The following is a 13,079-nucleotide window of genomic DNA, read 5'->3' on the forward strand; positions in this document are numbered from 1 at the left end:
TAAATCCAACCTTCTTTCATGGGTTTCGTCAATCGAATCGGGTAAATCGGGTTTTGAAGAAGAAAACCCACCATTCGACCCACCTTAAGTCGGTTTTTGGTGGTGAAGACCCGTCTCTGACCATCACCAACGTCGGGTCAGCAAGTTTTTGGGTTGGCTCGAGCAGTTTGGGTGGGTGGGTCGGTTTCTAGGTTCCGGTGGACACCCCTAGAGTAAATTTAACCAAGTATTAGGAAGATATGTTACAATTTAAATTTATATTATATTAGTATTACAACTTTCTTTTGCTTCCAATCTTGTTTTTAAATCTTGCCTTCCTCGAATTGAAATTTGGACTTCACCATTGATACCAATAGGCCCGTTTGTATTGTTTTCTTAGTAACATTTTAAGTATTGTGGAAATACGTGTTGTGTTGTTTAAACAACACAACCAAATAGGCCAACCTTTCCAAGTACAAACTCTCACCTAAATGCCTGTTGCCCTTTTGATACAATTAATGGAAAATAACATTGATTGAAATTGACCTCAGGACACTTTAAGCCTTTAACAATTATTTAGGGAAGTCAATCTCAATGTGCTGATGCACTTACCAACTTGGGTTCTATGCAATTCTAACATTAGTGATACATTTTTATAAACCTCATAAAATTTATAATATCTCTAAGATCATTCATTCAAATACTTGTTTATTATTTTCTTAAAGTATCACTGATCACATTTATTACTACATCTTTAATAAATTTTTTGTAGTAAAATTTGTTATAGATTTAGCATTTCTTCACCAAAAAAAAAAAAAAAAACCATATTACAAGATATAAAGAATTAAAAAATTATGATATTAAAAACTAGTTAAATATTATTTAAATAGTAACAAAATGGCCCAATTTATATATATTGCTTTAGGCTTCAAAATTTGTTGGACTGGTCCTAAAGTTTGTTGAGCTGGCCTTGTGTGCACTAATGGCTGGTAGTACTCGTTCTAAATAGACTACTGGGGAGAACAATATTACTATCGATCTTATATTATATTCAGTTAAATTTCAAGTTAGGCCAAAAAAAACATATTGAATGGATAGAATTTGACTAAATTCGATTGAACAAAAATTTGGGCCTAATAGACAGAACTTGTATACTTATATTCAAACGTCGCAATTCCACCTCTATTCAGTTCTTGAGTTAAGATATCAAGATCAAGGCAAACAATTAGAGCTGAAGAAGCCAGGTTCAACATGTATAGCAGAAGTTCAAGAAGTCATCTCCGAAGCTCTTGTCGTTTAAGTGGCTGCTGTATTTGATTAGTGATGTACGACTTGTAGTTTAGTCTTTACTTTCTTCCATTAGTTGTTACACGTGTGTAGGTTAGTTACTAACACGTGAGAGAAGTTGTTAGTTAGTTGTTCTGTTTCTGTTAGCTTAGCTCAGAGCTTAATGCTCTGTTTCCGTTCCTAGCTGATCTTTGTGATGTATATAAGGACACAAAGTAAATTAATCAATTCAATTGAGTTTTTCCCAATTCTTTCTTTTCTCATATAAGATCGAAGTTCACGTTCTCATGCTATATGAGAACTGTACAAAAACTTTCTTTTTCCCCCATTAAAATTGGTTGAAGGCCCTAAAGCAAAATAAATACATTTCAAAGCTTAGCAAGAACTCCAAGCCTGAACTAGGACCTACAGTTGGGCCAACACAGACCAAGATGCGTTCTTTCCATCCGGCTGTACGACTACGATTTTTAACAAATTCAAAGCTTCTTCTTTTCTTTTCTTTTTTTTCTTTTTTAATCTTTACTGTTAAGGATTCTATCTCGGAGTGCACTGTTTTGCTCTTATTAAGTTATTAGTTGCTAATTCATGCAATGAACGGAATAGTTAATTAAATAAAAAATGCAGTATTATTAATTGTTTTAAAATCATAAAAACCAAAATTAAACTAAAATGCACTACCAGATTACAACAAGTTAAGATATATACTTCCCCTCATATATATTTAACTATTAATAAGACCACACATTACATATGCAAACTTATCATGATTAGCGATTATGCTACAAAGAAAGCATGCAAGATAGGAATAACAATTAAATCAATATAAATTCAAAATGTGAAGATGCACCAACAAGGGGCTGGTTGAATGAAAATTTTGAAAAATGTCTCTTCACTTGAGACAATCATAATCCTAATGCATTTAAAATTCAAGCGAGTATTCAAAATTAACCAAAATAACTACATTTGAAAAAAAAAATTAAATCTAATGCAAACCTGTTTCAGCTACATACATGCAGTAGTATCTCCTGTAAAATTAAATTTAACACGATTACTCTATTTGGCAATTTTTTTCTTTTCTTTCCCAACTAAGAATAATATCAACACAAATTAAGTGAATTATTAATTCATGAGCCTATTATCTAGCATATTCTAATAAGATTTATCACTTCCATATTTGTTCCATCATTTATCAGCTATGGAAGAAATTATAAGGTCTTCATGGTGGACAATAGTAAAAGACTCTCATTTGTTTAAAATTGTAGAGTTTTAAATAAAAACTAAATACTGACTCAGCAATTTTAAATAGGTGAAAGTCTTTTACTAGAATGGTGGACAAATGACATGATCCACCATGAGGACCGTATAATTTCTCCAGTTATGGATAAAAGCCATTCGATTTTTTCTACACCTTACTTTCCTTTCCAAAAACATAGGTTGTGGCTTTGATTTTTCACCAAAAATAAATGCACTTCATCTGCCTTATACAATATCCAACAATTAATAGAAATTAGTGTGTAGTCCTGTGCATATGCACGACTACAATTAAAAATAATCATAATTATACAATTCAAATTATACATATTTTTGAAAAGACGTTCAAATTATACATATTTTTGAGAAGATGTTCATATTTTGGACAAATTATGAGCACCCATGTGAATATGTGCATTTGTGTGCATCTTGCTATAGTGTGTGTTTGCGTTTGGTCTATCCTTGTTGTGTTTTCATTCTTATATATATTATTTTAGAGTCTGAATTTAGTAAGGATCGGGTGTAAAACCTATGTTTTACACCATCCAATAAAAGATTGTTAGATCAGCTTTTTACTTAAAACTCAATACACTCTACCACACATAATAACATTTCAATAAACTCACAATTAAGTTCGATTTTTAAATGGATATTAAAATTGATTGAGTGTGGCTTTGTCTATTTTATAATATGTAATATGATGATGTGGCATGTTAAGATTAGAATGATAAAACTTAGGTTTTACACCACATCCGTATATAATTTAATCTCGTTATTTTATTGGGTAATTGTCCTTCCCTTTTTAAAAGTTTTTGTTACTCTATAGTTAATTTTCTTCTTTCCTGGTGGCAGTGTCCGAGTTTCCAATGAGCTCGGGTTGGGGCATCCAAGAGCTGCCAAATACTCTGTTTATGTGACAGTCTTTCAGTCTCTCCTTATTGGGATCTTTTTCATGGTTGCTATCCTGATAACTAAAGACTATTTTGCTGTCATATTTACAAGCAGTACAGAGTTACAAGAAGCTGTCTCTCGCCTAGCAATCTTCCTTGGTGTGACCATGGTTCTTAACAGTGTTCAACCTGTGATTTCAGGTATCATATTAGTGTGGCATTATGATACTCCAATTTTCATAGCTGGAATTAGCAGTATCTTGCGTAATTGGATATGCATGTTGCAGATGTTTAAATTTAAAGGGTCCTGTTATCTCTCAAACTAGATCCAGTTTGAATGTATGTTGTACACTTAGCTGACATTGTAGAAAATGGGCAAAGATTATTTATTTCCCATTTCTGTCTCAAGATTTACATTTTTTTGCAAACATATTAACATGTTAAGAGCAAATTTCCCATTTCTGTAATCTGTATGCAATGTTGTGATATGTCAGACATGGTAAAATCATATTTGGATTACAAAATGATAGGCTGATGGAAATTACTAAGTTAGAGACTCAATAATGAATTCAAGAACAGGAAAATATATGCAAGTTTTTTTTTTTTTTTTAATTATTTATTTTAAATGGTAAACTCATACTTTCTCAAAAAAAAAAAAAAATGGTAAACTCATAATGATATAATATATAGCCCAAAAAAAAAAAAAAAATACTAACATCTAGACTATAATGTGACAAAATATGTACCCCAGTGGGAAAAGAAATCCAGCATTTTACGATAAATAAACGACTCGGTTGGTTTCCAGGTAGCTTTAATTTGAATAGTTAGGAATTTCCTTGTTGTTTTAAGGACTTGAAGATGTCATCAGTCAATATGTTCAAAAGTATTGTCCAACCTGTGGGGGCTACGGCCCAAAATAATGAGTTGGGCCTTGGGCCCGTCTGAGGAGGCAACGTGGCTCAGCGATCCACGTTTTAAGCCTTATCACGAGAGACAAAGAAAAAAGGTCCGAGGAGGAATTCCTCCTCGGATACTGAAAACCCGGAGTAGAGGTACGTCCAAGCCACTGAAGCCCATCCCCTAAATACGTGAAAAAGGTAGAAACACAAAATATCTCAGCAAAAGCTGTCACCACTACATTGAATGCACTACAACTACCTTTCTGGCCGCATTAATGTAGAGAAGACCTCTGAACAGTGTTGCCTTGGCCATTGCAACTCACAGAGGACTGAAAGAGGTGTCTAATGGGATGGGTGCTCAAGTGGAGGCTTGGATGATCAACAAGTGTAAAGCCCAGATAGTAAAGAAGGGTCTATATAATGTATAGAAACCCCCAAAAGGAGGGGGGAGAAAAAAAAAGAGGCAAGAATACTGTGGCATACAAAGAAATCCTAATGTACTGGTCTGTATACATAAATATAACTTTGAATCTCCTTGGACTAGAAGATTTTTCAATGTAATGGTTTTTGTTCTTGCTCATGTGTACCTTTGTCCCATGCAAGTCTCTGTCTAACTTATCTAATCTTAGTTCTTAAACCCATACTCTACTAAATTCATTGTGTTAGGCTTTTTGGATCAAAACTTCACACGATTGGGGTTTGGGCTCCAAAAATTGTCCTCCCACAATTGGCACCGTCTGTAGGGAGACCTTAAGTGTTAGTAAGTACAACGATTAAGCATGGCAGGATCAGGTCCACACCAAGAAAATCCACACCAAGCTAACCCTCAGCAGACAGAACCTATTGGGCCCCAGCGGCAAAATAATCCTCCTGACCTTGGGCCAAATCCAGACAATGGAAGAAACCGAGAAGGAAGCGTACATACTACTCAGACGAGCCAAAGCCACTCCCAAGTAGGTAGTCGCATATCCCAAAGGCGAAACAACTATCAGACCATGCAGCGAGAGATAGACGACCTGAAAAAGAAGTTGCGCCGTGCACAGCGAAGGCAGTCCCTTTCCAGCTCAGATACATCCTCTAACGAGGAGGAGGATGTCAGTTATAGAAGGAGGTCAAGAACTCCCCCGAGTGAAACATTTTCTTACAAGAAGGAGTTGTGCCCTGAACGGAGATATAAGAGCCCATCCAGTAAGGGTTTGGGTAATGATGCCATGAACAAGGCACTGGATCAGATCTCCAAATCACCCTTCGCGCACAGGATAGAGGGGGCTAAATTACCTCGACGCTTCAATCAACCTACGTTTGCCATCTACAATGGCCGAGCAGACCCTGTGGAACACGTGAGCCAGTTTAACCAGAGAATGGCTATCCATTCCCAGAATGAAGCTCTGATGTGTAAAGTTCAGGATTGACAAATATAAGAGGATGGAAGAGGACCGGCTACAAGGGAAAGGAAAGGAAAGGAGAAGATCATCCCCCCCAAAGGGAATGATTACAGGTCGGAACGAGCCGAGGAGGGATTTTTCGAGACAGGCTAGACAAACCAACATGCAAACGGTTAATGCCATATTCAGAGAGCCGGTGCAACAAGTTCTGGAGAAAGTAAAAAACGAGTCTTTCTTCAAATGGCCGAGTAAAATGGCCGAAGACTCCTCGAAGCGCAACCAGAACATGTATTGTCATTATCATCAAGACCACGGCCATACCACCGAGGATTGCAGAAATCTATGGAATCACCTGGATCAGTTGGTCCGAGAAGGAAAGTTACATCACCTTTTACACCCCTCCAGCAGTCATCTGGGCCAAGCAGTTCAAGAGCCTTAGAAAGATGTATCTTTAAGACCTCCCATATGGACAATACACATCATCCTCGCCGCTCCAGGAAGAACCATCTTTTTTCCCTCTGGGGTACTGACCGTGGCTCGGCTCCTCGCCGAGGACGATGAGAGGGAGTCCAAAAGACCTAAAAAGGGAAACTCACCAATATTGGGGTTCTCGGACGAGGATAAGGGGGGAACTATCCAAACTCACGACGATGCTTTAGTGGTTACGTTGAGGATTGGAGGGTTTGACGTGAAGAGGGTACTAGTAGATCCGGGCAGTGCAGTGGAAGTAATGTACCCTGATCTGTATAAGGAGCTGAACTTAAGGCTTGAGAATTTAACGGCTTATGACTCTCCTCTTATAAGTTTCGAAGGGAAGACTGTTGTACCAAAAGGGCAGATCAAATTACCCCATACAAACTGGATTAGAGGTGGTGGAGGTAGATTTTATCGTGGTCGATGCCTACTCACCCTACATGGCCATAGTAGCCAGACCTTGGCTCCATGTCTTGGAAGCCGTGTCTTCTACGCTTCACCAGAAGGTAAAATACCCGTCCAGGGGCCAAGTGGAAGAAATTCGTGGAGATCAAGCCATAGCTAGGCAATGCATGGTGGTCGCCATCTCGCGCCGGTCCAATGCCGAATCCTTAGCTTCTGTGAAGGGCTTATAGCAATCAACCGCCTCAACAGCACAAGTCAACGAACTAGCCGAGGAGATAAAATGTGAAAGTTTAGAAAGGGTTGCCATTGACGATAATCCAGAAAGATTTTTTCAAGTCGGCTCAGAATTACCTCTTCAAGAAAAAGAGGAACTGGTAGGGTTTCTGAGGAGGAATGTTGATGTGTTTGCATGGGACATCTACGATGCCCCGGGGGTTGACCCTAGCCTTATTTGTCACTACCTGAACGTTAACCCGTCCTCCATTCCAAAGAAGCAGCTACCTTGGCGCCCGTCGAAAGAGCATGCCGACGCTGTTAGGGATGAAGTGATGAAGCTGAAAAAGACAGGGGCCATCAAAGAAGTCTTTTACCCCGAATGGTTGACAAATACAGTGGTGGTAAAGAAGAAGACAAGGAAGTGGCGAGTCTACGTAAACTTCACAGACTTAAACAAGGCGTGCCCGAAGGACCCTTTCCCGTTGCCTCAAATAGACCGATTGGTAACCCACAAAGGAATAGAGGTAAGCCTGGACCAAATCAAAACGATTAATAGCCTACAAACTCCTCGAAACCCGAATGAAGTACAAAAACTCACTGGTATGATCCCAGCGTTAAATCGGTTCATCTCCCGATCTGTAGACCGATGCCAACCTTTTTACCTCTTGGTGAATAAGTGGAAGGGATTCGAATGGTCCGAGGACTATGTCATAGCCTTCCAGCAACTTAAAGAATACCTGTCCCGGCCACCCATCATGTCCAGCCCTGAGGTTAACGAGGTTTTGTTCGCATACATAGCAGTGGCCTCTCATGCTGTAAGCTTGGTACTAATACGAGTTGATAATGGGATACAGCGACTGGTATATTACGTAAGTAAATCGTTACATGACGCTGAAATGTGCTACTTACCACTGGAAAAGGCAATTCTTGCAATAGTGCATGCCACGTGAAAACTTCCTCACTACTTTCAGGCACACACGGTCATTGTCTTGACTCAACTCCCCCTCCGATCGGTGCTCCGAAGCACCGATTACACAAGAAGAATCGCCATGTGGAGTACACTTCTAGGGGCTTTCGATATTAAATATATGCCTAGAACCTTTATTAAGGGCCAAGTCCTCGCGGATCTAGTCGCTGAATTTGCTGAACCCGCTGTAGAAGCAATAACCAAGGAGGAAAACATGGATGGAAAATCGGTTGGAACAATCTCTACACAAGGAGCCTCGTGATGGAAGGTCTATATGGATGGCACGGCAAACCAAAAAGGATCTGGGGTAAGGCTAGTTCTAATATCGCCCGAGAATATTACCATTGAAAAATCATTAAGACTTGGGTTCTCGGCTACAAACAATGAGGCCGAGTATGAGGCTTTGCTGCAAGGAATGGTCATGGTGCAAAAAATGGGCGGAAAGGCGATAGAAGCGTTCTCAGACTCCAAACTGGTAGTAGGCTAGGTGAAGGGCGAGTTAGAGGCTAGAGATGCAAGAATGCAGGAATACCTCGGTCGAGTCAAACGCCTGCAATCAGACTTTGAATTTTTTAATTTGACGCATGTCTCTGGGAGTGGGAACACACATGCGGATTCGCTGGCCACGCTTGCCACGTCTTCTGTACAAGATCTACCCCGAATGATCCTTGTTGAGGATTTATGTAAGATAGGTACAACCATAGAGGATACAGTTCGAATCCATCAAGTCAGAAGGAATCCAAGCTGGATGGATCCCATAGTGAACTTCCTCAAAGATGATATATTACCCGAAGAGAAATTAGAGGCCGAGAAAATACGGAGGAATGCTCCTCGGTTCTGGTTGTCAGAAGACCACAAGCTATACAAGCGCTCCTACTCTAGGCCATACTTACTATGCGTACACCCAGAGGCATCAGAATCATTGCTTGAAGAACTGCATGAGGGAATTTGTTGGAGCCACACGGGAGGGAGATCGCTAGCACACAGATCGCTCACTCAGGGATACTGGTGGCCGAACATGAAGAGAGAGGCCCAAGAATATGCAAAGAAGTGTGATTAATGCCAGAGATTTGCCCCAGATATCCACTAGCCGGGGGGAGTCCTTAACCCCCTCTCCAGTCCTTAGCCGTTCGCTCAGTGGTGTCTGGATATTGTCGGCCATTTCCCAAAAGCAGCAGGGAACAAGCGATACTTAATAGTCGGCACTAATTATTTCACCAAATGGGTAGAGGCCGAGCCGTTAGCCAATATCAGGGACGTGGATACAAAGAAGTTCATTTGGAAAAACATCATTACGCGCTTCGAAACTCCTTGCACCCTCATCTCTGACAACGGCCTTCAATTTAATAGTAAAACCTTCAAGAAATACTGCGGCGACTTTGGAATCACAAACCGATATTCCACTCCAGCCTATCCCCAAGGAAACGGGCAAGCCGAAGTTGTGAATAAGGTCATAGTGAATGGGCTGAAAAAGAGATTGGATAATGCAAAAGGAAGGTGGGTGGAAGAATTACCACACGTCTTATGGACCTACCAAACCACGCTGCGATGGTCAACGGGAGAAACCCCTTTTTCAATGACTTATGGGGCCAAAGCTGTGCTTCCCCTGGAAACTAGCTTCCCAACGTTGAAATCCAGCACTTTTACCCCAAGGAATAATGACGAATTGCTAAGGAGGAGTCTAGACTTAGCCGAGGAGAAAAGAGAAAGGGCAATGATCCAATTGGCCTATTACCACCAAAAGCTAAAGCAAGGGTACGATACTAATGTAAAACTAAGGCCACTAGGGCCAAGCTACCTCGTGATGAGAAGAATTTTTGGCAGCGCCAAGAATCCTTCTTGGGGTAAGCTGGGACCCAACTGGGAAGGACCATATTGTATCACCTCAATGGCAGGAATAGGTGCTTATTATCTGGAAGATCTAAACGAGAAAACTGTACCTTGCCCATGGAATGTAAACAATTTGAAAAGATATTATTATTAATGAAAACAACTATGCCTGTGTCGCATCCTGTGATTATCGCGCATTTGTCGACTCACTTCCATTTATACAAGTTTTAAATAGAACCTAAGTCCTGCATGACTCCTCGGACCACAGACTTAGGGAAAATTAACAACTTATGGCATCTATCCAAGTTTTAAACAGAACCTAAGTCCTGCATGGCTCCTCGGACCACAGACTTAGGAGAAATTAACAACTTATAGCATCTATCCAAGTTTTAAACAGAACCTAAGTTCTGCATGGCTCCTCGGACCACTGACTTAGGGGAAATTAATGACTTATGGCATCTATACAAGTTTTAAACAGAACCTAAGTCTTGCATGGCATCTCGGACTACAGACTTAAAGGAAATTAACAACTTATGGCACCTATCCAAGTTTTAAACAGAACCTAAATCTTGTATGGCTCTTAGGACCACAGACATAGGGAAAATTAACAACTTATGGCATCTATCTAAATTTTAAACAGAACCTAAGTCCTGCATGGCTCCTCAGACCATAGACTTAGGGGAAATTAACAACTTATGGCATCTATACAAGTTTTAAACAGAACCTAAGTCTTGCATGGCTCCTCGGACCACAGACTTAGGGGAAATTAACAATTTATGGCATCTATCCAAGTTTTAAACAGAATCTAAGTCCTGCATGGCTCCTTGGACCACAGACTTAAAGGAAATTAACAACTTATGGCATCTATCCAAGTTTTAAACAGAACCTAAGTCCTGCATGGCTCCTAGGACTACAGACTTAGGGGAAATTAACAACTTATGGCATCTATCCAAGTTTTAAACAAAACCTAAGTCCTGCATGGCTTCTCGAACCACAGACTTAGGAGAAATTAACAACTTATGACATCTATACAAGTTTTAAACAGAACCTAAGTTCTGCATGGCTCCTCGGACCACAGACTTAGGGAAAATTAACAACTTATGGCATCTATACAAGTTTTAAACAGAACATAAGTCCTACATGGCTCCTCAGACCACAGACCTAGGAGAAATTAATAACTTATGGCATCTATCCAAGTTTTAAACAAAACCTAAGTTCTTCATGGCTCCTCAGACCACAGACTTAGGAGAAATTAACAACTCAGGACTTCTATCCCATTCTAAGGTATGTTCATAGTCAGGCGTGATAGCATTTATTGTTCTAAGTTCATTACACAGTTCTGTTTCTTCTCATTTATTTATTTTGGTAGGGTTGCAAACATCAACTAAAGAAACAATAACATTAACTCGGAACAATATAATAAAATTCCATTAACATCAATCATAAAAAATGAAGAAAGGAGCACTTGTATTAATAGCCAAAAATAACACAAGAGGTCTATGCAAAAAGCCAAAGGCAATACAACTTTCGTCCGAAGAAAAAAAGATAATATTAATAGTAAGGACCCTAGGAACTAAGCCTCAGCAGGAGGATCACACTTTTGCTCTGGCTGAGGAGGAAGAGCATCCTTGGCCTGTGAATCTGCCCCATGGTCTTCAGCCTTAGTGATTGTTTCCTTAGCGGGATCCTTGGCCTTGGAGGAGGGTTTCTTTCCCTTACCCTTGCCCCTACCTTTCTCTTCCTCCACATCCTCGACCTGGACAGAGCCCCCAGCAATTTCAGCTAAGGGAATGGCATCAAGATCAGCCGTAGGATGCTTGGAAGCTTTAGTGGTATCGGTAGGGATCTCCTGGATCTTTAGAAGGAAAAAGACACTCTCAGGAAATCTCAAGGCAAAATCTGCAGGGATCCCTGCAGCATCTAGAGCTTGAGCCCATGAAATACTGCAGTAATCCCTGCATACTTCCGGCAGCTCCTCGGAAAGTCTAGCCTCAGTCTCCTCCGCCCCTAGCTGGTAGGCAGCCCTTTTTTCGGCCTCAGATGCTACCTTGGCTAGTTAAGCCACTTCCTTTGCAAGCCGGGCCTCTTCTTGGGCTTTCTGCAATGCGGCCTTGAGATCCAACACAGTTTGCTTTTCAGTGACAAGGTTGGTCTCAGTTACGTACAGTTTTTGGCGTTGATCTTCGGCTTGACTCTTAGCGTTCTTCAAGCTAACTTCAGCGCTTCTGTGGCCTTTCTCAGCCTCTTTAAGCTTCTCAGATAGCTCGTAATGCTCCTGCTTAAGGGTTCCTAAAGCCTTCTCCACCTCGGCATGAGAGAGGGCCTCGACGTCAGCTAACTTACGATTGTTGCGGCAATACTCCTCGACTACAAACACTTGCTGAGTAATCTGCCCAAGAAATGACAAAATGATGTGTTAAAACATGATAGGATCTAATGATCGTACCGAGGAGAAGATGAATTGCCTTACCATCACAAGATCTCTCTTCAAGGATAGGAAGAGCTCGAGCTGTGAAAATCGCCTGTAAGCCTCCATGTCCCTGGGAAGGAGCACCAGTTGCTCCAGAGTTTCAGCTATATACCCTGCTCGGCCCCTGTTGTACTCTCAGACTGAAGCAGTATAGGGAATGGCGGCTCCGTCCACTTCAAGTTCCGGGCTCCAAGTACATGGAGTAACGCGCACTTCAGCCCACTCTATCTCTTCTCGGCTTTCTATAGATGGAGCCCTTTTGTCCCTATGCTCTCGAGTCGTTTTTTGCAGTTTACCCCCCTGGAAAGGACCCACCTCGCCTTCCTCGAGGGACTCAGCCGGCCTTTTCTTCTTCAGGTTAGGATTAACTTTTAAGCCGAGATCGGCAGGGAGTTGTGGAGCAACGGGAGGAAGGATAGGGGTCTGGGACTTGGAGGGTAGCTTCGATGATTGCCCTTTGCCTTGGGAAGCCATCAGCTCTAGCAAACTCTTTCCTTTGTTAGAGGCCATGTTGTCCACCTCCTCATCGGAAGAGTCGTCCGAGCAGGCAATAACAAGAGGAATACCGACCACGGAATTCCTATCCTGTTCTCCCTCAGGGTCTAAAAGCTCTATCAAAGGAGCTTTTAGGATATCTTCCTCAAAGTAAAATTCGTTTATCTCTTCTTCTAAAGAGAGACGAGAGGACTCAGTCTCCTCCTCAACAAACGCGGCGGCCTCAAGATTTTCTTGTGGGGGAGGCAATGCGACTGGTTGAAGGTTCTGAAGGACGGGCAAAACCACAGGCGGGAGGTCCCTTCGAGCCAAAAATCCTGGTTTCGACACGTCAATCCTAGCCAACCTTGGACTACTAGCTCTTATAGAATGGCCGACGTCCATAAAAGCGCGGGATAAAGGCTCGTAACCTAGGATCAAATGAGCAGCACGCAGTTGCCCGTCAGTATGAACAAAGATCTCCAACCTTAGGAGGTAGTTCAAGGCTTGAACGTTTGTAAGACTCAGCCGAGGAGCGACGTGGCGCCTATC

General features: G+C 41.2%; 1 protein-coding gene across 1 annotated transcript in view; it reads left to right on the top strand.

Annotated features, from left to right (window-relative positions):
* Positions 1–13,079, top strand: part of LOC126699438 (rRNA 2'-O-methyltransferase fibrillarin 1-like) — a 48,126-nt gene that overhangs the window by 24,706 nt on the left and 10,341 nt on the right. The gene's annotated exons all lie outside the window — the stretch shown is intronic.

Source organism: Quercus robur, chromosome 9 (genome assembly GCF_932294415.1).
Source record: "Quercus robur chromosome 9, dhQueRobu3.1, whole genome shotgun sequence".
NCBI lineage: Eukaryota > Viridiplantae > Streptophyta > Magnoliopsida > Fagales > Fagaceae > Quercus > Quercus robur.